This window comes from Mandrillus leucophaeus, unplaced genomic scaffold, assembly GCF_000951045.1.
Source record: "Mandrillus leucophaeus isolate KB7577 unplaced genomic scaffold, Mleu.le_1.0 Scaffold318, whole genome shotgun sequence".
Taxonomy (NCBI): domain Eukaryota; kingdom Metazoa; phylum Chordata; class Mammalia; order Primates; family Cercopithecidae; genus Mandrillus; species Mandrillus leucophaeus.
Window position 1 is genome coordinate 1826342 of NW_012103343.1, and position 5122 is coordinate 1831463.

General features: G+C 43.9%; 1 protein-coding gene across 1 annotated transcript in view; it reads right to left on the reverse strand.

The window, feature by feature from the left end:
- The window catches only part of NMI (N-myc (and STAT) interactor), a 20310-nt gene extending 15809 nt beyond the window's left edge, over positions 1 to 4501 (reverse strand). The window contains exon 1 of the mRNA XM_011987840.1: positions 4171 to 4501. The gene's annotated coding sequence lies outside the window, so the exon portion shown is untranslated. The remainder of the gene's footprint in view (positions 1 to 4170) is intronic.
- Between the last annotated feature and the right edge of the window lie 621 nt (positions 4502 to 5122).

Sequence of the window (5122 nt, forward strand, 5' to 3'; positions counted from 1 at the left end):
AGAAAGAAAGAAAGAAAGAAAGAAATGCCTGTGTGGGATTACCTGGGTGTGGTGGCACATGCCTGTAATCCTAGCTACTTGGGAGGCTGAGGCAGGAGAATCACTTGAACCCTGGAGCTGGAGGTTGCAGTGAGCTGAGATTGAGCCACGGCACTCCAGCCTGGGCAACAGAGTGAGTCTCCGTCTCAGGAAAAAAAAAAAAAAAGAAATGCCTATCTGTGTATTTTGGATATATACAAATATGTATATACCCTAGTTCTGTCTGTTGAGAAGGCCTGGGAGAGTAGATACAACCCCAGTGAGCAATGAGCACACTCAGCACCCAGACTTTGGTTTCTAATACTATTCTCCACTAAAAGGAACCAGGACTCTTTAGAGAAATGGTTGATCCCAAAACCAGGACGGAAAAACTGCAAGATGAGCCTGGGACATCTTATGATGTCAAAAAGCAAGGAAGTGCTTAAAGATGATGACATGTCGGAAGGACACAGAATCCACCTTGAGATGGTTTTCAGTGGCCAAATCTGGGGATAAATTAAAGATTAAAATAGATAATGGTAGTAATGATTAAATCTGTTGATTAAAGTAAAAAACTGAGTCCAGATAAATTAGAAATGTTGGTGAAGAAAGGAATTTTTAGTTACCTTCAAAATAGTTCCTCACAAAATGTTTATTAATTCCAAAGAAGAAAAGAGTAACTTTATACTGGAGAAGTCTGGCAGACATCAACATAATGAGATAATCAAAGTAAATGATGGAATAAATCAAAATAATGTAACATATTACAAGGTGCACTGAGAACACAATGTAACTTTGACGATAGTCCTGCCAAAGATGCATAATCTGAATCTAAGCATGAAGAAACATCAGACAAACTCAAATTGAGGGGTTCTACAATACAACTGCCCTGTTCTCTTCAAAAGTTTCAAGTTCAGAAGGACAAGGAAAGACTAAGAAACGTCCACACTGAAGGGGACTAAAGAGACATCACAACTAAATAGAAAGCATGATCCTCAACTGGATCCTTTTGCTATCATTGGGGCTCAGACACTGATACCCTGAAGTATGGCACTTTGACATCCTGAAGTGAAGATGGCTCAAGGTCTCTCTGACCTCCCCCTCCTCCTCTGTCTCTCCCAAAGCACAGCATGAAGGTGCACTGATGTTTTCTTACCTGCCTAATTGTGGGACCTGACAGAAAACAGAACAATTACCTCTAGTCCCTTCCCTGAGTTTTTATTCTGAATTCATATCACAGAAAGAAGACTGAAGTCTGTCAACAAACCTGGACAGATACGTGTTACAACCACTGTCTGCTCTGCAAGCCCAACAGGCTTTGTACAAGGCCATTGTGTGTTCTTCGAGTCCCTTGAATTCCCTTAGAAATCATTTACTAACCCCCTATAATCATCCACGCTTCCCCATCTCCCTTTCCCCTAAAAAGTAGGGAATATAACCATCTGTACCCCACTGTGCAGTACAATCACTATGTGATTTTTTCCCCTGTGCACATTAATAAATGTGTATGCCATTTCTCCTATTTCATCTGCCTTTGCCCTTCAGAGAGCAAAGAGGAAGTTTTCCTTTGACCGCTACACTATCCAAGACATTATCAGGACAACTGGTGAAATTCACATTGGATCTGATTATTAAATTGTAGTAAGGTAGCACTCCACATTCCTGATTTTGATGACGGTATTGTGGTTACGTTGGAGCACATCTTTTTTGTAGGAAATATATACTCAATTATATAATGAAAGATGATAGGTCACCAGATTGGAAATTTATTCTTAAATAATTTAGGAAAAGGAAAAGTTGTTTTACTGTACTTGCAACTTTTCTGTAAGTTTGAGATGGTTTGAGACGATATATATATACACACACACACATATATATACACACATATATATACATATATATATTTAAACCACATCTCTATCTCTGACACATACACACACACACAGAGCATACATATATATCGCTATTTTTTTTTTTTTTTTTTTTTGGGACGGAGTCTTGCTCTGTCGCCCAGGCTGGAGTGCAGTGGCCGGATCTCAGCTCACTGCAAGCTCCGCCTCCCGGGTTCACGCCATTCTCCGGCCTCAGCCTCCCGAGTAGCTGGGACTACAGGCGCCCGCCACCTCGCCCCGCTAGTTTTTTGTATTTCTTAGTAGAGACGGGGTTTCACCGTGTTAGCCAGGATGGTCTCGATCTCCTGACCTCGTGATCCGCCCGCCTCGGCCTCCCAAAGTGCTGGGATTACAGGCTTGAGCCACCGCGCCCGGCCATATATCGCTATTGTATCAACTGCAAAATCTTCCTAATGGTCAGCCATGGTCTGCTGCATTCTAACTCCAACTCACTTTCCAGTCTTATTTAGTCAATTCTTCAACCCAGTTCCCTAACCATACTGAACACGTGCATAGTTCCTTTTCTTTCCTCTGTCCCTCAAACTGTCACGTCCTTCCTCCTCTCCCAACCTTAATCTCCATCTAATGAAATCTTATTGTTCTTCAAGGTCCATTCCAAATTTTCCCCAAGTTCCCAAAGCCTTTTCTGATTCCCCTAAAGGATGTTACTCCCCCTCCTTTATCTTTTTTGTGGCACTTTAATTATGTGTGTACCTGTGTCATTTTCCACGACACGTCAGTAAAGATGTTGAGGGCTGGGACCATGTCTACTCCTCCCTGCAGACCTTCAGAGCACTTTCTCAGTATAAGCTTACACACTGAAAACACTCAATTTAGATAATTATGTGGGATCTTCAGTATTTGTTGGACTCAGGACGTCACGTGCATATGAAGTCCTCATTACATTTCAGAAGACAGAAACTGCAATGTTATTTAGTTGCTTTTTATCTTTATTATTGTGACAATGCCAATCTTCCTAAGAGCCTGTAATAAAGGTTCTCAGCATAAATGGCCTACTGTCTAACACCCCAAGAACGCTTTTGGCATCTTTACCGTCTGGATACTTTTGCTCTATGCATGAGTGGGATGTATGGTCATTCCTTTTATGCAATCATGTAGTAGGCAAAACAATGGCTCCCTCAAAGATGTCCACATCCTAATCCCAAGAATCTGTGATTACGTTTGTTTACATTGCAAATGCGAATGAAGGCTGCAGATTGAATTAAGGTTGCTAATCAGCTTGCTTTTAAATATGGAGAGCATCCTGGATTACCTGTGGGGGCCCACTGTAATCATGAAGATACTTAAAAGTGAAAGCGGAAGACAGAAGAGAGACAAGAGAGCGATGGGAACCCAGAACTCTCAGAGGTGCAATGTTGCTGGCCCTGCAGATGGAGGAAGGGCTACTGAGCCAAATGAGGTAGGTGACCTCCGGAAGATGGAAAGGGGATTCACCACAAGAGCTTCCAGAAAGGAAGGCAACCCTGCCAACACTTTGATTTTAACCCAGTGAGACCTCGGTAGACTGCTACGGAATCCTAAGATAGTAAATTGTGTGTGTGAGAGTGTGTGTATGTATGTGTGCGCGCGCGCGTTCCTATGTGTTTAAGCCACTAAATCTATGTAATTTGTTATGGCAGCGAATAAAAAAAAAAACTAATACAAATCACCATGACCGTGTTTCCCTAAGTATAGTCATATCACTGCGGTGCCAGGCCGTGTAGAATCGAATCTTCCTATATGCATGCCCGGCAGCAAAAAGAAAGAAAGGCAATAGAGCGCCTGCCTGTTGTACAGACTGGAAACATAGTATTCTCCTTAGGATGTCTCCTTCAAGAAAAACCTTGCCTATTCTGAAATGCCAGCCATGAATGCACAACACTGCCCCTGCCAAGGACCGTTTTCTTAAGAAATCCGTTTTCCGAAGAACTGTATCTAGAGACACTCCGAGAAAACAGCGAGGAAACACAAATAACTTTATGTTTCAATTTCCTGAATGAAGCAAAGCAAACAAGTGACAGGGCTCGAAGCCCTGACGGCCCAGAGACTGCACAGCCGGCCCAGGAGCAGGTGCGCCCCCTCGAAGGCGGCGTGGCCTCTGCGACCCGCCTGCTGGCAGCTCCCGGGAGCAGGATCTCAACCCTGGCGCTGTCCCACTCCCGTGGGCGCTGAGGTCCCCCGCCTCCCTTTCCACCCCCGCTCTCCAGCCCGGGAATGCCAGCGGCGGGAGTGGCAGCCGGGAAACGGACTCCCCACTCACCCGCGTCCGCCCGCCGAGCGCAGCTCGCAGAGGCCCAGCGCGCCTGCTCTTCCCGGAAAACAGCAGCGTCCGGGACGCCGGAACCCCCGGAGGCACTGGGAGGGGAAGGGCCGGGCTGTCGAAACTGGCGCTGCCTCCTGCAGAAGCGCCTCGGGAGAGCTGGGGTGTAGTTCTGAGGAGGTGGGCCTCGCAGGAACAGCTCAGGTCCCTGCGAAAGGAAAAAGTGAAAAAGAAAACTGCTTTAACGGCGATTTTTGTTTAGCACTTAACCACTGCTCAAATACTAAATCTGGTGTCTCCCATGATGATGAGTCACTAACAGAAAAAAAAAGTTAGAACTAATTTCACTTTCGATTTTTAAAAAGGGGTGGTTTTGCGGAGAAAAGCAGAAGTATCCCTGAAGTTTCTGTACACACTAATTTTAGGGAATGTTTTCTAAAACCAGTTTTTGCATGTGTTTTACAAGGCATGTAGGAAAAGTGGATAGAAACCAAATAAAGTCAAAGCAGGAATCGCTCTTCAGATTGTAACTCTTGTAATTTCTTAGTCATTGTAGCACTAGTTTATAAATTTTTACAGCCAGCACAAGATCGGCGTTTCTGTGTCTTTGGTAACATCCCCCGGGTCATGAAGTTGGGAAAGCTGTGGTGTTCCTGCTGGTTTCTATGACCCGTGTCCCTTGAAAGTTTTCTTATAATCTCTTGTTTTGTTGCGGAGCTTGTGAATAAATACTTCACTAGGTGTGAACTTTTCCTTTGAAAATTCAAACATCTGCTTTATTTCAAGAACTGCAGTGTCTCTTAATCCCACACAAAGAACCACCCCACAGCTGCCCCTGCTCATAAATACAGATGTGGAAAGAAAATGAATCAAAACGATTTCAAGGCATAAATTCTAGGTTATCATGCTTCCTAGTCACATATAATAACTGATATAGTTGTCTAAAATAACA